Source organism: Phyllostomus hastatus, unplaced genomic scaffold (genome assembly GCF_019186645.2).
Source record: "Phyllostomus hastatus isolate PE091 unplaced genomic scaffold, TTU_PhHast_1.1 phas_contig_17, whole genome shotgun sequence".
Classification (NCBI taxonomy): domain Eukaryota; kingdom Metazoa; phylum Chordata; class Mammalia; order Chiroptera; family Phyllostomidae; genus Phyllostomus; species Phyllostomus hastatus.
This window is the reverse complement of record NW_025333664.1, coordinates 40,412,428-40,434,994: the sequence shown is the minus strand read 5'-3', so window position 1 is coordinate 40,434,994 and position 22,567 is coordinate 40,412,428. Positions and strand designations below refer to the sequence as shown.

The 22,567-nt window shown below is 36.8% G+C and overlaps 1 protein-coding gene across 1 annotated transcript in view; it reads right to left on the bottom strand.

Annotated features, from left to right (window-relative positions):
* CFAP61 (cilia and flagella associated protein 61) overlaps window positions 1-22,567 on the bottom strand; it is a 418,587-nt gene that overhangs the window by 242,139 nt on the left and 153,881 nt on the right. The gene's annotated exons all lie outside the window — the stretch shown is intronic.

Sequence of the window (22,567 nt, the reverse complement as noted above, 5' to 3'; positions counted from 1 at the left end):
AAACAGCATAGTAATGTCTTTCTAAATTGCAACCTAAAGAATTATATTGCAGAGGACAGCACCATGAGGTGGGAAGAACAGGGTCTTCACAGCCCACCCCATTCTCACCTCTACATGGCTTCATCCACATGATGGAGATAATATGATGCCAGAGATGGACCTCAGCTGGGCCTGGCACCCAGGAGGCCCTAGACATAGCCAGTTGCTATGTGATCCTTTCATAGAATCCCCCTTTGAAGTTTACAAACAACTGAGTATCAACTTCCTGGATGGCAGGCTTTGAAATGATTTTAAGATAGAATGTGGAAAAGACTGCAATTAGCTACAACTAAAGGCCAAAGATTAGCACAAAGCCTACTTTCCCTTTGAAAAGATTGTGAACATGCAGTCTGACAGTAGCCAATTATAGGAGACCATTCTGTGTGGTGTGGGCCCAGCTCCCACTCGGGGATGCACAGGACCCACGCCCATGGACAGGTTCTCCCATGGGGAATCAGGCCTGCATTGTACCTAGACTGCTTTGAGACTTGCTTTTGTTAAAATTTCCTCACCCTGAATTGAGACAGCAAGTGCTTACTGTAACTTCCTAAAATCCATGCCAAACCTTCCAAGGATGAGTGTAACCAGTTCAATCACTTTTCCCTTTGCATTTGCAAATATCCTTCTTCTGTGATGTGATTAGTGGCACTGTCTCCTTTGTTTTCTGTAAAAGGTAACCACCTAAAGTGAACCTGGACAGAATGAGGACCATCATGTGATATGCCCAGAAAAAGAAATAAAGGCTGGTCAAGGCAAGGGCGCAGGCTTTTTCTCCTCTTGAGAGAAAAGCCATGCTGTCCCTTTTCCTCCACAGGACTTGGTAGTCTGTGTGAATTTCTTGTGCCTCATCCACAATGTAGCAGACCCCAGAAGCCAGGGTCTGCATCAGCCAATCTTCACTTTTCTACTCTGTAAGCAAAAAGAACTGGAACCAAGCGTTATTGGTTTAATATGTTCTGAAAAGTCAATAATAAGGGTAGCACTGATGTATTTAAGCTTCACTGAAAATAATAGTAGAAGAACATTTTTCCCATTTTTGTCTCTAAAGCTCCCCCCTTCAGCTTTCTTTCTTTATTTCTGTGTGTCTTTCTTCCAGCCTTTCTTCCTGTCAGACTCTTCCTATTGGTCTCTCTTCCTTTCTCCCCCTCCCTCCATGTCCCTTCCCTCTTTCTTTCTCTCCAACTCTCTCTCCACTCCTGATATTTTCTCTTCCCCTTTTCCCCCACCTCCCCACTCCCAGGCCTCTGTTCTGGCTCATGCTGTGCCTGCTCTGCTAGGGATTCTCGACCATGACATCTGCTCTCAGCCTTTGGGCCTTAGCTTAGAGCAGCTCTAGGACAATCTACCAAGGGTCTGTCCCTCCCTGGAGTGCTGCCACAGATGCAGAAGGGACCCTGGCTCTGCTGGAGGCTCCAGAGATGGTGCTGCCATCTTGGGTTTGCTGCTCTGTCTTCTCGTTTCTACCCTTTCCAACAGGCACATCAGATGCCGCAGGGTCAGAGGCAGCCTAGATCCTCTCTGCTTCCTCCTCTCCCACTGTTTTCTTCTAGTGCCAGACAGGGCAACTGCCCCTGCACATGCCTCTCAACCCCATGTTCCTGGATTACTCACACCCTATACCTGCTTCTGGCAAAGATGTAGGTAAACAAAATGGAATGAAATTCTAAGAGAAAAATTAGATGCCCAGGGAAGTATAAAGGGCACATGTGAGGAGATACATCATATTGCAGGTACAATGAGAGACAACTGCCTCCAAGCATTATAGTAGCTTTTTTGGAGGAAAAAAATAGAGGAATGAAGGACACTGAATAAACTTTTCTGAAGGAAGATACTTTGTCAGAGGGGAGGGGGTTGGGGGCTGGGTGAGAAGGGTGAACGGATTAAGAAAAGAAATAAAAGAAAGACTAATGGTAACAGACAACAGAATGGTGATTGCCAGAGGGAAGGCTAGGATAGGGGGAGGTAGAAGAGGGTAAAGGGAGGATAAATGGTGATGGAAGGAGACTTGACTTAGGGTGGTGAACACACAATATAATATACAGATGATGCATGTAGAATTATGTATCCAAAACATATATAATTTTATTAACCAATGTCACCCCAATAAATTCAATAAAAAATTAAAATTAAAAAAATAAGCCCTGGCTGGCGTAGTTCAGCGGATTGAGCACGGGCTGTGAACCAAAGCATCGCAGGTTTGATTCCCAGTCAGGGCACATGCCTGGGTTGCAGGCCATGGCCCCCAGCAACTGCACACTGATTGATGTTTCTCTCTCTCTCTCTTTCTCCCTCCCTTCCTTCTCTAAAAATAAATAAATAAAATCTTTTAAAAAATTAAAAAAATAAAAGATACTTTAGAGATCAAAACCTTGTCTGAGGTATCATTGGCAAATATATTTTCCCATAGAATTGGTTCCCTTTCATTTTTCCTTTATGTTTTCTGATTTATTTTTTAGCTATGCTGAAGCTTTTTATTTTGATGAAGTCCCATTTGTTTATTCTTTCTTTTATGTCCCTTGCTCTAGGGGACTTATCAGTGAAAATATTGCTACATGGAATATCTGAGATTATCCTGCCTATGTTCTCCTCTAGGACTTTTATGGTGTTACAACTCATATTTAAGTCTTTTATCCATCTTGAGTTTATTTTTGTGTATGGTGTAAATTAGTGGTCAAGTTTTATTTTTTTGCATGTAGCTGTCCAGATCTCCCCACACTATTTGTTAAACAGGCTATTTTTACTCCATTTTATGCTTCTGCCCCCTTTGTTGAATATTAACTGATCATAGAGACATTCTGGGTTCTCTCTTCTGTTCCATTGATTTATGTGTCTGTTCTTACGCCAGTATCAGACTGTTTTGATTATAATGGCCTTAAAATATAGTTTGATATCATGTATTGTGCTCCCTCCTACTTTGTTCTTCTTTCTCAAAATAGCTGTGGCTATTTGGGGTCGTTTATGGTTCCACATAAATTGTGAAATATTTGTTCTATATATGTGAAATATGTCATTGGTATATTAATAGGGATTGCATTGAACCACTAATCATCAAAGAGATGCAAACTAAACCCACAATGAGATACCACTTCACACCAGTCAGAATGGCCATCATAAACAAAGCAACAAACAAGTATTGGCGAGGTTGTGGAGAAAAGGGAATCCTAATGCATTGTTGGTGGGGATGTAGACTGGTTCAGCCACTATGGAAAACAGTATGGAATTTCCTGAAAAAACTAAGGATTGAACTGCTTTTTCACCCAGAAATTCCACTGATGGGATTATACCCTAAGAATCCCGAGACACCAATTCAAAAGAGCTTATGCACCCCAATGTTCACAGCAGCACAATTTACAATAGCCAAGTGCTGGAAGCAACCTAAGTGCTCATCAGTAAATGAGTGGATCAAAAAACTATGGTACATTTACACAATGGAATTCTATGCAGCAGAGAGAAAGAAGGAGCTCCTACCATTTGTGACAGCATGGATGCAACTGGAGAGCATTATGCTAAGTGAAATAAGCCAGGTGGTGAAAGACAAATACCATATGATCTTACCTGTAAGTGGAACCTAATCTACAAAACAAACAAGCAAGCAAAATATTACCAGAGACATTGAAACAAAGAACCAACTGACAGAAACCACAGGGGAGGGATGTTAGCATGAGAAAGAAAAGGAAGAGTCATCTAGGAACACGTATAAAGGACCCATAGACAAAGCCAAAAGGGGGTATGATTGGGGGTGGTAGGGGAAAGCGGTGGGGGAAAATGGAGACAACTGTACTTGAACAACAAAAAAGATACTTTGGGGAGAATAAAATATACCATGTCTCTAGTTTCTGAATATGCCCTGCTTCTCGCGAACCTTTCCAGATAGTCAACATGGGGTTTCTGGCATTCTTGTGATGACAAAAGCAGCATGTTTTTTGGGTTATTTACTTTCTTATTGAAATATAACACACACACACACACACACACACACACACACAGAGTAAAGTCTGTGAACATGTATCTATTCCCATATAACAACCACCCAAATGAAGTCTAAAGCATTTCTAGTGCCCCAAATATTCTGCTCTCATCCCCCTGTCCAGCTAATACCTCAATAATGGTAGCTGCTCTTCTGACTTCTACTATCATTGATTCATTCTGCTCAGTAGAAAACTTTTTGAAGAAAATATATTATCAATAACTCTCTATTCTTAAGTTGCACTTTTTTAAAAGATAGTCTTTTCCTACTTTAAGTTTTAAATGTGAAGAACTACAAAAAACAAAACTAAAAGAAAACTAGACCTTCACTGTGCATACATTTCTTTAATAATTAGGACAAAATTTCTAAAAAGTCAGAAATCTTAAAACTATCACCAAACAAATCTAAAGAAACAAACTAAGCAAACAACCAAAACAGGAACAGAATCATAGATATGGAGATCATTTGGAGGGTTACTAGCTGGGAGGGGGGATGAGGGAGAATGGGGGATAAAGTGCAGGGATTAAGAAGCATAATTGTTAGGTACAAAACAGAAAGGGGATGTTAAGAATAGTGTAGGAAATGGAGAAGCCCAAGAATTTATATGCATGACCCATGGACATAAACTAAGGGCAGGATTGATGGAGGGAAGGGGGTTACCAGGCAGAAGGAGACAAAAGGGGGAAATTGGGACAACTGTAATAGCATAATCAATAAAATAAAATTTTTTAAAAAGAATGGATTAGATTTGCAATGAACTAATAATCCTGGTGTCTTTACTGCTTGACAGTCTAAAGTTCATGAGACAATTACCAACTACAACTACTAATCATCTTGGCTAAACTGTCATGGGGTGTTGCACTTTATTATTAAGTAGCTGCCATGCTCATCCCCAGAGGTGGCTGCATTTCAGAACTGGAAGAAGTGATGCTACATCTCTTTCCCATGTTTCTGGGGTTTTGTGAGGTTTAATTAGTTAATTTTCACAATGTGCTCTGAGATCCTCAAATGTGAGGTACTATCCCAGAGAAAAGTCAAGGCAGTGATATTATATAACACACAACTAAAATTACAATTGCAGCTGCAAATTTATTTATTTTTATTGTTTATACCATCTACATAGCTTAGAAGTCATGAGCTAGTACTTTATCCTAGTGAGAGTGAAAGCAAAATTTGCTAAAACTTTTAAAGTAAGAATGCTTATCTGAAGTAGGTTTACCACAATGCTAATAAAACTGGAGGTTCATGCTCCTCCCTAGTACAGGTCCCTTCCAAGGCACAACTACTGCATTCATAATTTTACATTCTTTTTCTTAAAGACAGCTCCAAAATTGTATTGACTTTAGGTTCCACAAGAGCCGGATCTGCCCTGCTCTTTACTTACAAGAGTAATATGTAGGGAAAGCCAAGTAAGATATTTTGAAGGCATTAGGAAAAAATATAGTATACAATCTAGTTTTTTTATATTTATTTCAGATATCAATAAAACATCCCAACAAGATTTTTTTGTGAAGTGAAATTAACTGATTATGAAAGCATAAAAATGGAGGAACATGTAGTAAACAAAATTTAAAAAATATGAACAAAGAGTGGGTCAAATTTCCTAATGAATATTATGACATTATAAACCCATTCATTACAGCAGCTTCTGTTCTGTTTCTATTGGAGTAGAAACAGAACAGAATGAAATCCAGAAAAGTGCCATACAATTATGATATGTTGATATAGGTTAAAGGTGGCACTTTGAATTGGTGAAGAAAGAATAAGCTACATGATCACCAGTGCTGAGTAATCATATGAGAAAAAATTAATTTGAGCCCTTATTTCATACAATATACAAATATATTTTACAGATAAGTTAACAGCCTAAAATTTTTTAAATAATTAGAAATTACTAGAAAAAAATATAGGAGAATATCACTATAATTTTGGGGGTAGAAAATTTAGTCCTTAAAAATACGAAAGGCAAAAGTCATAAAAAAATAATGAACTATTTGACCACATCAAAGTCTAAGAATTCTACCAAAAGTATCCTAAAAGTGTTTTTTAAAAAGCAGAGCTATATGAAGAAGATTTGCAACACACATAATAGACCAACAATTGAATTCCAGTTAAAGAGAACCATCTAAATAGGCAAAGGATATGAATGGACAGGGGAGGTAAATGATCAATAAACATACAAAAGTATCCAACCTCAATAATATTTGAAGACATAAAATTGAAACAATAATATCTCCTTTCACACCTATCATATTGGCAAAAGTTAAAAATGCTGACAATACTAACTATTGAAGAACTAGGAAAAGGTCTGGAGGAAGGCTGCTAGTATGGCCATGTTTGGTGGGAACGTCAGTATTCCCAAGCCAAGCAAGAACAATTCTGGAAATATAGTCTGAAAACTCTTGCAAGGGGCCCAAGGAGACATGAACAAGGATGTTTACTGCAGCACTGTTTGCAATAACAAAACTATAGGAAAAATGTAAACGTTCATGGAAACTATGAAAAAAAACTTAAATGGACAAATGTGGTACATTCCATACAGTGGCTATTACCCAGAAGGGAAAAGAAGTGTCCTGGATATATTAACATTATTAAATATCAAAGAGTTGAGTGAAGAAGCAAATGTCAAAGCATTACATATCCAAAAAGAGACTATGTATTGACTGGTATAGCTTAGTTGGTTGGGCATCATCCCACAAAGTGAAAGGCCACCTGTTTGATTCCCAGTCAGGGCACATGCCTGAGTTGTTGTTTAGTCCCTGATCAGGCAACATACAAGAGGCAACAGACTAACGTTTCTCTCTCACATCAAAGTGCCTTTCCTTTTCTTTCTCCCTCCCTTCTTTTCTCTCTAAAATTAATAATATAATTATTTTTTAAACTGCCATAAAGTGGTATAGTCTTTTCTATGAATACAAAGACTTCATATAAAAATATTTTAAAAGCCTGGATGAATACATACTAAAATTTTAACAATGGCTATTTCTAGGGAGGAGAGTTGATCAAAAGGAACTCTAACTGCATTATCCTAATTTTTTAGAGGAGGGCAATTAAGGTTCAAAAAGAATGTCTAGGTGTGGCATCTGGCTTCAGCAGATCCTGTACCTCTCACTAACTTGCCCCAGACTTGGCAATAACAGCAGCTGGTCTTGGATCACAGCTTGGCCTCTACAGGGCACCTCCAAGCGGAGCACAAATGGCAGCAATCTGCAGATCACTTTGTAGCTAATGTTGTGTGGCCCTGGACAGAATATAGGTTGATGACCTTGGACATACCAACAGTAATCAAGGCTCAACTACAACAGAAGGGTGTACACAGTCTGCACAGTGGGCACGCCTTGAGTACCCAGCTTGGGTAATAGGTACTCAATGGACCCTAAAAGACACCTGCTACATTAGACCATTTTATCAAGCCTTAAAAGCATAGCAGCTCTACCTAATACACAGAAACAACACAGGGAGGCTGTCAAATGAGAAGACAAAGAAACATGGTCCAGTGGGAAAAAAAACACAAAATAGAACAAAAGTCCAGAAAAGGAGCTAAAGAATATGTATAAAAGCAATCTATCAGATGCAGAGTTCTAAACAATGGCTATAAGGATGCTCAAGGAACTTAGTAAGAAACTCAATAGCATAAAAAAGAAGCAGTTAGAAATGAAGGATACAGTAATTAAAATAAAGAACAATCTGCAGGGAATCAACGGTGGAGTGGATGAAGCTGAGAATCAAATCAGTGATTTGGAACATAAGAGAGCATACAACAACCAATCAGAACAGCAAGAAGAAAAAATAATTTAAAAAGTGACAATAGCGTAAGAAGCCTCTAGGACAACTTTAAGGGTACCAACATTTGCATCTTAGAGATGCTGGAAGAGCAAGAAATTGGAGACCTATTTGAAACAATAATGAAAGAGAACTTCCCTAACTTATTGAAGGAAATAGTCATACAAGTACTGGAAGTACAGAGTCCCAAACATGATGATCCCAAAGAGACCCAGACCAAGACACATCATAATTAAAATGCCAAGTTTAGAAAAAGACAGAATCTTAAAAACAGCAAGAGGAAAGCAGATAATTACCTACAAAGGAGTTCCTATAAGACTGTCAGCTGATTTCTCAAAAGAAACTTTGCAGAGTAAAAGGGATTGACAAGTAATATTTAAAATGATAAAAAGGAGGGACCTTTGACCAAGATTACTCTACCCAGCAAAGCTATCATTTAGAATCTAAGGACAGATAAAGAGCTTCCCAGACAAAAAGATAAAGTAGTTCATCACCACCAAACCTGTATTATATAAAATATTAAAGGGTCTTCTTGAAGAAAAAAAGGAATATCAAAAATATGAACAGTAAAATGTCAATAAACACATATCTATCAACAATTGATTCTAAAAAAAAACAAAATAAACAAGCAAAACAGAAACAGGATCATAGATAGAGGACATTTGACAGTTTTCAGATGGGAGGGGGGACTGGAAGATGGTGAAAAATGTAAAGGGATTAAGAAATACAAAAAAGTAGTTAAAGAATAGTCATGGGGATGTAAAGTACACCAAAGGGAACCAAATAGCTAAAGAACATATATGCAGGACCCATGGATATGGACAATGGTATGGGGATTGCCTGAGGAAGTTGGGGGTGGGGCTAGGTGGAGCAAGACAAAAAGGGAAAATTGGGACAACTGTAATAAGCATAAACAATAAAATTTAATTAAAAATATAAAAATAAATGTCCATTTTCAAACTATTATCAAATAATCTTTTTTGTTCAGTGTTTTAATACAATGGATGATTTCACAAAAGACTGACAAGTAAATTTAAGTCACTGAGCTTTAAGAAGAGGAAAGAGAAAAGATTTGAGGTTCAAGCTCAATCATTTTTTTCAGCCAAAGTTCAGTGGAGATCAATGAGTTGTAGACAATTGGGGACCAGCAGTAAGTAATGAATATGATGTAGTCCTTCCTACTTTAAAAGGCTCACAGTGACTTCCTTAGTTTCTTTCTTCAGAGTTGTATAGTATCCTGAGTACAGGACTTTTATTTCCTTGGTAAGGTATTTCCTAGGTACTTTATTGTTCTTGTTGCTATTCCAAATGGGATTTTTCCCTTGATTTCTGTTTCTGATATTTCAGTTTTTGGTGTGTAAAAATGCCTTTGATTTCTGAACATTGACTTTGAAGCCTCCTGTTTTGCCAAATTCACTTATTAGGTTGAGTAGTTTTTTCGTGGAGTCTATAGGGTTTTCTAGGTACACTATCATGTCATGTACAAACAGTGACAGTTTTACTTCCTCCCTTCCACCTTGGATGCCTTTTATTTCTTTTTCTCGTGTGATTACTGTGGCTAGGACTTCCAATACTACATTGAATAGAAGTGGTGAAAGTGGACATCCTTGTCTTGTTCCTGATCTTAGTGGTAAAAGAAAGCTTTTACTTTTTGCCCATTGAGTATGATGTTGGCTGTAGGCTCTCATACATGGCCTTTATTATGTTGAGGAATGCTCCCTCTATTCCCACTTTGCTGAGTGTTTTTCTCATAAATGGGTACTGTGCCTTATCAAATGCCTTTTCTGCATCTATTGATATCATCATGTGATTTTTGTCTTTCATTTTGTTTATGTGATGTATTACATTTATCAATTTGTGAATATTGTACCCCCGTTGCATCCCTGGAATGAATACCACTTGACCATAGAGTATGATCTTTTTAATGTATTGCTGGATGCTGTTTGCCAGTATTTTGTTGAGGATTTTAGTGTCAATGTTCATCAGCAATATTGGCCTGTAGTTTTCTTTGTTTGTTTTGTCTTCACCTGATTTTAAGATTAGGATGATGCTGGCCTCATAAAAAGGATTTGGGTACCTTCCCTCTTCTTGGATTTTTTTGGAGTAGTCCAAGGAGGATAGGGGTTAGCTCTTCCTTAAATGTCTTGTAAAACCTCCTGTGAACCCGTCTGGTCCACGGCTTTTCTGTGCTGGGAGTTTTTTCATTATTGCTTTGATTTCATCAGCTGATATCAGTCTGTTCAGGCTTTCTGCTGTTCTTCAGTCGGTTTTGGAAGATTATATTTTTCTAGAAATTTGTCCATTTCACCCTGGTTTTCAAATTTCTTGGAATATAGTTGTTCATAATAACTTCTTACAATTCTTTGTATTTCTGTGGTATTGGTTGTAATATCTCCTCTTTCATTTCTGATTTCATTTATTTGGGTCCTCCCCCTTTTTACTTGATGAATCTGCTTAAAGGCTTGTGGATTTTGTTTATCTTTTCAAAGAACCAGCTTCTGGATTTATTGGCTCTTTGGATTGTTCTTTTAGTTTCTATGTCGTTTAATTTTGCTCTGATCTTGGTTATTTGTTCCTTCTACTCACTCTGGGCTTTGTTTGCTGTTGTTTGCCCAGTTCTTATATGTGTAATTAGGTTGTTTATTTGAAATGCTTCTATCTTTTTTAGGTAGGCCTTGGTCACTATGAACTTCCCTCTTAGTTGCCTTTGCAGTGTCCCATAAGTTTTGGACTATTGTGTGATCATTTTCATTTGTTTCCAGAAACTTTTTGAGTTCTTCCTTGATCTCATTAACCCATTCATTGTTTAATAGCATGCTATTCCATTTTCATGAATTTGAGTGTTTTTGAGTTTTTTCCTTGAGGTTGGTTTCTAGTTTCAGGCTCTTGTGGTCCGAGAAAATGCTTGATATGATTTCAATTTTCTTGAATTTGTTGAGGCTTGTTTTGTGTGCTATCATTTGGTCTATCTCTGAAAATGTTCCAGGTGCCTTTGAAAAGAATGTGTATTTTGCTTCTTTATGATAAAAGGTTCCATATATATAACTTTAAGTCCATTTAATCTACGGCATTGTTCAATGCTGAAATATCGTTGTTGATGTTTTGTTTGGACGATCTATCCATTGTTGACAGCGGGGTGTTAAAATCCCCTACTATAACTGTCTATACCCTTCTGGAAGTCCTCCAAGATTTTCCTTATATATTTGGGTGCTTCTATGTTGGGTGCATATATGTTTACAATGTTTATGTCTTCTTGATGGATTCTTCCCTTGAGTATTTTGAAGTGACCTTTTGGGTCTCTTTTTATGGGTTTTGTTTTGAAGTCTATTTTGTCTGATATAAGTGTTGTTAACTCAGCTTTTTTTCCCTGTCCATGTGCTTGGTATATTTTTTTCCAACCCTTCACTTTCAGTCTGTGTAGGTCTTTTTTTCTGAGGTGGGTCTCTTGTAGGCAGCATATGTGCTGGTCATGTTTTCTTATTCATTCAGCTACCCTGTGTCTTTTGATTGGAGCATATAATCCATTTACATTCAAGGTAATTATTGATAGGTAATCATTCATGTTTCCCCTTTGTACCTGTGTTCCTCTCTCTTTTTCTTCCTCTTCTTCTAACAGTCCCTTTAACATCTCTTGCAGTGCTGGTTTGGTGGAGGTGTATTCTTTCAGCCTTATTTTGTCTGGGAAACTCCTCATTTCACCTTCCATTTTAAATGATGCCCATGCTAGGTGGAGTAGTCTGGTTGCAGGCCTTTGTTTCTCATTACTTGGAATATTTCTTGCCATTCTCCCCCAGCTTGTACTGTTTCTGTTGAGAAATGAGCTGCTACAATTATGGTAGCTCCTTTGTTTGTTACTTCTTGTTTGTCCCTTGCTGCCTTTAAAATTATCTTTGTCTTTAAAACTTGGCATTTTAATTATGATGTATCTTGGAATAGGCCTCTTTGGGTTCATCTTGATTGGGACCCTCTGTGCCTCCTGAACTTGCATGGTTTTTCCCCTCTCCAAGTTTGGAAAGTTTTCTGTCATTATTTTTCCAAACATGGTTTCTACCCCTTGCTCCTTCTTCTTCTTCTTCTTCTGGTATTCCTATGATTTGAGCGTTGTTGTGTTTCATGTGTCTTGCAGTTCTCTTATGCTATTTTCATATTTTTGGAGTCTTTTCTGTGTGTGGAGCTGCTGTACCTGGGTGTTTCGTTCTACTTTGTCTTCCAACTCACTAATTCGGTCTTCTGCTTCATCAAGCCTCCATGTAATTCCTGCTAGTTTGCATTTTATTTTAGAAATTGTATTCTTCATTCCTTCCTGGTTCTTATTTATAGTTTCTATTTCCTTTTTCATATTGCTATAGTTCTCACCCATTCCTTGTAGTTGTTTGTGAGTTCCTTAAGCATCCTTATAACCATTCTTTCAATTTCTATATCTGATAGTTTGCTGGCCTCCTCAAGAGCTGGAAGCAACCTAAGTGCCCACCAGTAAATGAGTGGATAAAAAAATGATGGTACATTTACACAATGGAACACTATGCAGCAGAAAGAAGAAGCTCCTACCCTTCATAATAGCATGAATGGAACTGGAGTGCATTATACTAAGTGAAGTAAGTCAGGCAATAAAGGACAAATACCATATGATCTCACCTATAAGTGGAACCTAATCAACAAAATAAACAAGCAAGCAAAATATAACCAGAGACATTGAAATGAAGAACAAACTGATAGTGACTGGAGGGATAATGGGGGCAAATAGGTGACGGGCCATCAAGGAACATTTATAAATGACCCATGGACAAAGTCAAAGGGGGTAGGTTCAAGGGTTGAAAGTGGGAATGGGTAGTATGGGGGGCATGGTGAGGTGAAAATGGAGACAACTGTTCTTGAACAACAATAAAAAAGAAAGAAGAGGGACACTGATTTGTCCTTTACAGACAGGTCTATCTGAATTTACACAAAACTTAGACCATAAAGCATTAAATAGTTTCACAGTGATCATACTTACATTATATGTTCCTGTTCTGTTTAAGTATTCAGTAGTTAAATTAATAAGGCACTGACACTGCATGGTACAACCATTACCTTTGCTATTTTAATCATTGTGACCATGTTTTCAATAAAACAAACTATAAAAATACAACAAAAGAAGCTCACAGTGATCAGGGTATGCAGGCATGCACAATACACACATATACATACAGACATACCCCTAACTATCACACTGAATATTCATTTATTTATTTATTCATTCATTCATTTAAAAATTTGTATTTCACACCAACTCTGTTTGATAATAACATTCTAAGCATTGGGGATTCAGCAATGAAAAACATTAACAATGCTGAAGCAAGTTAGTTAGTAAATAAATGAGAAAATAGTAAGTTATGATAGATAGCATATAGAAAATAAGACCTTGGGAACTACTTTAGGTTGAGTAGTCAGATAAGTCATTCAAGACACTTAAGTTGAGACCTAAAGGATAAACAGTAGCTCTAGACAATAAAAGAGAATGGAAACAATGAACATGAACAATTCTTTCAAGGAGTTTTGCTGAAGAGTGAAAATGTTCTTATTTCTTAATAAGTTTTCCTCACTTGGTTAGCCTCTAGCCCTTTGGTCTTCTTCCTAATTGTGTTAATTTCTGTAATAAATTCTGTAATTGTGGCTTCTGTAACAAATTACCAAGCACTTGGTGGCTTAAAACAAAAGAAATACATTTTCCCACAGCTGTGGAATCTAGAAGTCCAAAAGCCACCATCCTGGGCAGAAATCAAGGGGTCAGCAAGGCCATGCTCCAGGCTATAGAAGAAAATTGGTTCCTGCCTCTTCAAGCTTATGGTGGTTTTTAATGGCTGCTAGTAATCCTTGACATGTGGCCACATCACTCCAGTCTCCACCTCTGTGTTCACATGGCACTCCTCCTCTTCTGTATTATCTCCCTCTATCTCTCTCATAAGACACTTGTGATGGCATTTCAGACTCCTCAGATTATCTAAGACAATCTCTTCATCTGAAGATCCTTAATCACGCTTACAAAGACCCTTTTTCTAAAACTAAGGTAACATTTATAGGTTCCATGGATTAGGAAGTGGACATCTCTTGGTAGGTCATGTTTTGGTCTACCTCAGTAGGCACCTATTGCTGACTGAGTGCTGTGTACTCAAGTGCTTTTTAGAAAGGTCAAATTCCACTCATCCAAATGAGAAATCATAGCATCTCCATTAAATAATTCATCCACTCTTAAGCCAGGCAGTGAAAGATAAATAATTCATCCACTGTTATTATTGCCATCTCACAAAATGCATCCACTATCCAACCAGTTTCAGAAGATATCCTTGATATTTCCTCTTTCTACAACATTCCTTTTTTTCCATGTGCAGTAAAACATCAAGTTTCACTAATTCTCCAAAATGTCTCCCAGATTCATTCGTAATCACTTCTCTGATTCAGTCCCTCCTTATCTTTTTTTCTGGACACTCTAGTGGCCTTGGCAAGTTTTCCTGTGATTTGGAAGTTGACTGTGTATTCCTTTCTATTTAAAGGTATGTTGTGAATAAATAGAACCTAAACTCTTTAGTAAGGTATGCCAGACCTTGATTGCCTCACCTCAATCTCCTGTCCTGCTTCATCTCCTGTCACTCCCTTACTTCATGCTCCAGCAACACTGAACTTGTACTTTTCCCTAACAAACCATGGTGTCTAATACCTCCTTACTTTGTACATTTTGTTCTTTCTGCCAAGAAAATGTTTCTACTTACTCACCTAGAAGCTCAAATTTGCCTGTGAAGTTTTGACCCAAAAGCTTTCTTTTCTATGAAATCTACACTGATACTCTCAAGAAGACTTTGATTTTAATTTACTGTGGATCTACCATAATTTTTTATCCTTCAAAATAATTCTGTTATTTTGCATTTTTATTCTGCCATTAGACACTACTAGACTCACCATGTACTACACTAGACTCCTAAAACTATGGGATGTACTTACATTTGCTGATTGACAAAATTAACAGGAAAACATTAATAAAAAATTCCACAATGATACAAAGGAAAGACAAAAATGCTGCATGAAAGGAGGACAAAGGGCTCTCTTCATATTTTTCAAGGAAACTTCCTTCACCTGGAGTGCAGTGCAGACTCCAATCCATACAGTATGATGAATTTATGTTTAATGCACTGTTAATTACCAGATCATTGCCTTGAGATGAAACTATAGGTTTTATCATCTTTCAGGATAAATCAGAGTTTGTATCTCCTTATTACAGGAGAATGAAGGCCATGACAAAAATCATCAGCATTATTCTTTTCTTTGTAGGCATGGGTTGCAACGATAATGTGGATTATTTGCCCTCCCTGTACTTAGGTCCTTTTCCATGTGTTGTCCTCTCACATTGATTCTGAGCTCAGCCATGTAAACTGCTTTAGATTAGTGATATAAGTTATTTCAAAGTCTAGACCTCAAGAGGCCTTGTATGTTTCCATTTAGTCTCTTACACATTTGTTATCACCATGAGAACATGCCCAATCTAGTCTGCTAAAGGAACGAGGCACATGAAGGAGAACCAAGACCATCCTAAATCAGTTAATATGCAACCAACCCAAAGACCTGTGAGAAGACCCAGCCAAGATCAGCAGAACTGCCTAGTTAATCCCAGCTGCATGAGCAAAACATGCTTCTTATGGTGTGACACTGTTGTTTATAGTTGTTTGTTAGCAGTATTATTGTGGCAATCAATTATTGATTATGTAGTCAAAAAATATAATAGAATTGATTAATTCCTAAAGCTAGCTCTTTGAAAATACTAATTAAATCGACTCTGATGGAATTGAAAAGAAAAAAAAATACACAATTAAGTAACACCAGGAATGAGAGTTCTGGCCAAGATGGAGGTATAGGTAGATAGGCTTCACTTCCTTGAAAAACCAAAAGAAGAATAACAATCAATTAAAAAATAAAAAAAAAACAAGAACTGCCATAAAATTGTGTTGAAGCCAGACAACCAAGAAGTAAAAGAAGAAACATTCATCCAGATTCATAGGGAGGGTCGAGACGAGCAGCTGTGGTAGAGAGGGTGGGACAAGGCAGCGACTGACAGACCAGGTGTTTGGCTAAATACACTCAAGTATTTTAGTATTTTAAATACACTTTAGTATTTAGCCATCATGGAGGGGGTAAAGAATAGTATAGGAAATGTAGAAATCAAAGAACTTATATGTATGACCCATGGACATGAACTAAATGGGGGTAATGCGGGCGGGAGGGGGTGTGCAGGACAGAGGAGAATGAAAGGGGGAATGGGACAACTGTAGTAGCATAATCAACAAAATATATTAAAAATAAATAAAAATAAATAAATAAATAAATAAGGAAGGGGAACCCCCCAATCTGGTGAAGGAAATAGATATGCAAGTCTAGGACATTCAGGGAGTCCCAAAGAAGTGGGATCTAAGAAGAAACACACCAAGACACACCATAATTAAGTTATACAAGACTAAAGATAAGGAGAGAATCCTAAAAGCAGCAAGAGGAAAGGAGTTACCTACAAAGGAGTTCCCATAAGACTGTCAGCTGATTTCTCAAAAGAAACCTTGCAGGCAAGAAGGGGCTGGAAAGAAGTACTCAAGGTTATGACAGGCAAGGGGCCACTTCCAAGATTACTCTATCCAGCAAAGTTATCACTTAGAATGGAAGGGGAAATAAAGTGCTTTGCAGATAAAGTCAAGTTAAAGGAGTTCATCACCAAGCCCTTATTATATGAAATGTTAAAGTGACTTATCTAAGAAATAAAAGGAGATCAAAATATGGACAGTAAAATGACAACCAATTCACAACTATCAACAACTGAACCTAAAAACAAAACAAAACTAAGCAAACAACTAGAACAGGAACAAAAATCACAGAAATGGAGATCTCATGGAGGATTATCCATGGGGAGGGGAAGGAGGAAGATGGGCAGAAAAAGTACAGGGAAAAAGAAGCATAATTTCTAGGCACAAAATAGACAGGAGGGGTTAAAGAATAGTATAGGAAATGGAGAAGCCAAAAACTCATATGTACAACCCATGGACATGAACTAAGGGGGTAGGATGGGTAGGGAATGCTAAAGGGAGGGGCAGTGCAGGGTGGAGGAAGATAAAGGGGAGGAAAAAAGTGAGACAACTGTAATAGCATAATCAATAAAATATACTTTAAAAAACACCAGGAATGAAACACATAAACATGGAAAATACATACAAAGTAAGATGGGAGCTATAAACCCATAAGGATATTAAAAGTAACCAGGCTAAATATTTAAAAGACAAAGATTGTCACACTAGATTAAAAACAACAATCAACTTTATGCTGTTTACAAGAGACACATATCTAAAATAAAAAAAAAGAAAAGAAAGAATGAAAACAGGTAAGGCATGCAAATATGAACCAAAGTAAGCAGATATGACCATGTTAAAAATCTGAAAAAGTAGACTTTAAGGTTCCCCAAAATCACTAGAGATAAAGAAGAACACTTCATAATTGATTTTTAAAAGCTCAGGGAAGATTCATAATGATTTAAAAATTATGCACATAATAACATAGACTCAAAATATATAATGAAAAAATGATTGACTATGAGTAAAAATCAATAGATCCACAACCAAAGCAGGTTTTAACATACCGCTCATGAATTGATCAAACCAGTGATGAAGTCAGTGTAGATAAAATGTTTGTCAACATTATTATAAAATGTGACTGATTCATACAGAATCCTTTACTGATCAACAATAAGATATATACTCTTTCCATGGACTCAAGAAACATTTACAAAAATTGACAATGTGCTCAACCAACTTTAAAGGATTAAAATCATACAGGGTAGGTTCTCTTACTTCAATGTAATTACTAAAACTTAGTAATAAAAAATAACTAAAACATCCTTAATGGATAAAGAAAACATGGTATATACATACAAGGGAGTATTATTCAAACTTAAAAAGAAGTAAATGCTGCAATTTGTGACAATATGGATGAATCTTGTACACATTATGCTAAGTGAAATGTCAGACACACACAGACAAATGCTGCACGATTTCACTTACATAAGGTACCTAAAGTAGTCAAACTCACCAAATCAGGTAACAGAATTGTGGTTGCCAGAGACTGGGGAGAGGGGAAAATAAGGGATTGCTATTTAACAGGTATAAAGCTTTAGTTATACAAAATGACTAAGTTCTAGAGACCTGTACATACAACATTATGCTAGTAGTTATCAAAACTGTATGTACACTTAAAAATTTAAGATGTTATGTCTCATTTTAAGTGTTCTTACCAAAATTAAATTAAATTACATTAAACTAAACTAAATTAAGTTCAGTAATAACTAGGACATCCCTACATATTTGAGACTAAATATTCTTTAATTATCTTATAGACCAACAATAAATAAAATAAAATCTCAAAAATAATGATAGTGAATATATTACATAATAAAACTTGTCAGTTGTAGCTAAAGTAAGCATAGAAAAACAGTTATAATTTAAATAATCATATTAGAAAAGATAAAAAACTAAAAATCAATGAGTTAATAATCCCTCATAAGATATAGGAAAACAAACATCACATTGATCCTCAAAATAAAAAGAAGTAATAAAGAAAAGAGCAGAAATAAAATAAGTAATAAAAATGATATAGGAAGAGTCAAACAAACCAAAAACTGGTTCTTTGAGAAGTCTAATAAAATTGATAAACTGGGAGACATTTGCTGGGTAGACAGCACACCAACCTCAAGGAACATTTCACAAATAAGCTAAAGTGACATTCAAGGGAAAGGCTACTGGCTTCAAGTTTAAGATGGTGAACTAGGAAGAACCTGAGCTCATCATTGACACCAAAACTATTATTACATTATAGAACAACTATCTCTGAGAATGACCTCAGGACTAGCAGAAGAGATTTTCTACAACTACAAATACTGTATTTTGCTGTGTATAATGGGCATCCACATTTTTTGCCCAAACTTTTAGGAAAAAATCTTTTAATTTTTAATACAATTTTTATTTATTATTTAGATACTTGTTTTGTATAATAAAGGAATTTTAGCATTTATTTTTGAACATATTATGCTACAAGAAATTTTATGTAACATAATTACAAAACACAAGAACAGATACAAGGTATTTCAGGTACTACCAATGTATAACGCACATCCTTATTTTTGCCTCAAAAATTTGGGCAAAAAAGTATGCATTATATATGGCAAAATACAGTATATAAAAAAGATCACATTGAGACAGGTAATAGGGGTGGGAGACTCAGTCTAGTCAGGACCCACTCTGTCCCCAGTCTACATGTGATGACCCACAAGTGGGAGGTACATCATAATCACAGAGATTCTCTCCTGAAGGGCAAGGAGCCCAAGCCTCAGCCTAGGGGGCCTGCACCAGGAAGGGGAGCCCCCATTACATCTGACTTTGAAAACCAATGAGATTTACATCTGGTAGAACTAAAGGGCTATAGGAAACCAAAGTTGTGCTCTTTACAAGTCTAAGCACAGAGGCAGCACTTCAAAAAGCACCCAGGTCATACATGAAGGTGATATATTGACTAATTTTAGGGTGTATGTTGGAGGGACAGGAATCGACTGGAACTTTCTCCAGGGACAGAAGTGCTGGTGGGTGATATTTTTTCCCCTTTATTCTCCTTCCACATAGCTGTTCTGATGCTTGCAAGTGCCTTTTCTGACACTTTCCATTATCCTTGCTAAAACTGTTCACTGTACCCTGGAATTTCCCTGAGCATCCACCCAGTTGGTACCCCTCCAAAGTGCCACATCTAGTTGGTGATACCAACACTTAAGGCTGAGCCTTATGGCCAGCTGGGCCAGTGGCTAGCCTCACCTGACATTGTATCTTTAGCAGTTGTGGCCCAATCGCTACAGGACAAAGAACACCTCTGGAGCACCTGGCTCTGGTGACAAGGGGGAATTCTACCACTGGGCCTCACAGGACACCTTCTAAATAAGGCCACTTTTTCAAGACCAGAACACATTCCTGATCTACCTAATACAAAGAAATGGGTAAATTAAGAAGATAGAAGAATGTTTCAACCCAAACAACCAAAAAACAAGACACAACCCCAGAAAAAAAAAAACCCTAAATAAAACAGAGTTGAGCTGTCTGCTAGAGTTCAAAGTCAATAGTCACAGAAGTTCTCATGAAATTTGCACACAAATGGATAAATACAATGAGAACTTCATCTCAGAGATAAAAATTGCATAAAAGAACCTATCAGAACTGAAGACTATAATTCAAATGAAGCATACACCAGAGGGAATAACAACACATCATAAGACATAGAAGAATGAATCAGTGATAAAAAATACAGGATAGTGGACTTCCCACCAAGATGGAGGCAAAGGTAGATACACTGTGCCTCCTGACACAACCAAAAGAAGGGCAAAACAAATTTAAAAACAAAAACCACTCAGAACTGCCAGAAAATCGAACTGTATGGATGTCAGACACCAAGGAGTTAAAGGACAAACATTCATCCAGACTGGTAGGAGGGGTGGAGTTGGGCATCCAGGGTGGAGAGGACTCACAGCATGGTGGTAGTTGGAGGACCAGGGTGGAAAAGGAGGTGGTGACTCGTGGACTAAAAGAATTGGTGGCTAGCAGAGCAGGAAGATAAAAAAAAAAGATTATAATTGAGGGTAGCATAAGGGACCTCTGGAACATCCAGTGTACTAACATTCATATCATAGGGGTCCCAGAAAAAGAAGAGAGAAAGGGACAGAAAACCTATTTGAAGAAATAATTACAACTGTAATAGCATAATCAATAAAATATATTTTAAGAAATATAATATAATTTGTGATGTAGTCTCTCTTCTTTTTTTGGACAGTTATACAAGGCTAGAAATATTAATTCTTTAAATATTTTATAAAATTTGCCTGGCAAGCTATCTGAAACTGATGCACTTTTGCAGGGAAGATTTTTTATTGCAGTTTTGATTTTTTAAAATTGTTAAGTAGTTTGTAATTTTTCGTAAGATTTTGTACACTTCCTCTACATTTTCAAATGCATTAGGATAAAGTTGAAGCTGTTCTTCACTTTCTCTTATTATACTTTTAATGTTCATAAGCTCCATAGTGATGCTTTCTTTTTCATAATTCTTGACCTTGATTATTTCTATTCTCTCAAACAATCTTGCTAGTGGTTTATCTTTTTAAAAATACTCTGGAATATAAAGTTCTTTTTAAATAGTGTATAGATGACATACAAGCTAAATAGAAAATTTGATATAGATTTGTTGCTCTTCTTCCTCAGTCATTTTGAATGTGACAGCCACACAGTACATATGCTCATTCAACGGCATCTACCATCCCCACTGACTAGTACAGTGAAGTCATCATTGTTCATGCATGCACATTCCAGTCCACTCTACTTGGCTGCCAGGTTATACTGATGTTGTGCAAACCATTTTCACTATATTAACAATGATTGGACTATCTCTGGATCGACTCATATATATGTATATTTTCTTCTGATAAATGGCCAAAACTGAAATGTTCAATTGTATGGTAGTTCTATTTTAAACTTTTTTTTAGAACCTCTGCACTGTTTTCCATAGTGGCTGTACCTATTTACAATCCCATTAACAGTGTGCAGGGGTTCCCTTTTATTCACATTGCGGGGACTAAAAAATATTAATACTTTACCTCCTACTTTCTCAGTTCTTCCAGCTGGGCTAATAACCAAATCAACGAATAGATTAACAGGAGAAAATCAAAGTTTAATACACGTGCACAGGGAATTCACATATACATGATAAATCCAAAAAAATTCCAAAGACAGTGAGACAACATTGGGTATATAAAACATTTTGGAAAAAGGATAAAAGACAGAATGGAGATTAGATTTTAGAAGTGAGAACATAGGGAAAAAGGATAAAGGAGGGAATGGGAATTGGATTTCAGAAGTGATCTACAGGTAGCTGAGGAAGAGCTAACACATTTGGCAGGAAAATCCTTGCTAGGTGACTCCAAAACAATGAGACACAGGGGGTGTCCAGCTAACAGGCACCTGCCTGAAGCTATCTATTTACCATACTTAATTTAAATTAGACTAAGGCAGCACCCCAAGTTCTCCTTCCTGAAGCAAGGGGGTAAAGGTTCTGAGTCCTTTGTTTCTCAATAAACAGCTTAAAATTAATATCCCAAAAAGCAGCTTCAGGGTGTAAGGATTTTGGTCCCTTTAACATCTTTAATTCTTTCTTGTCTTTTTGGTGACAGCCATTCTAACAGGTGTGAAATGATATCTCATTTTGGATTTTACTTCCATTTCCCTGATGATTAGTGACGTTGAGTATCTAGTCATGCATTTGTTCACCATCTGTATGTCTTCCTTGAAGAAATGTTTATTCAGGTTTTCTGCCCATTTTTAATGGGATTTCTTTACGCTGAATTTTATTAAGTACTTTATATAATTTGGATATCAACCCTTTATCAGATATATTATTTGCAAATATCTTTTCCCATTCATCAACAAAAGGTTGCCTTTTTGTTTTGTTGATGGTTGGTTTCCTTCATTGTGCAAAAGAGTTTTGGTTTAATGTAGTCCCATTTGTTTATATTTTATTTTTTTTACCTTGCCTGGGAAGATTTATCCAAAAGTATATTTCTAAGACCAATAGCAAAAAGTTTAACTGCCAATATTTTTTTTCTAGGAATTTTATAGTTTTAGGTCTTAAATTTAAGTCTTTAATCTCTTCTGAGTTTATTTTTGTATATGGTGTAAGGAAGTGGTCCAGGGT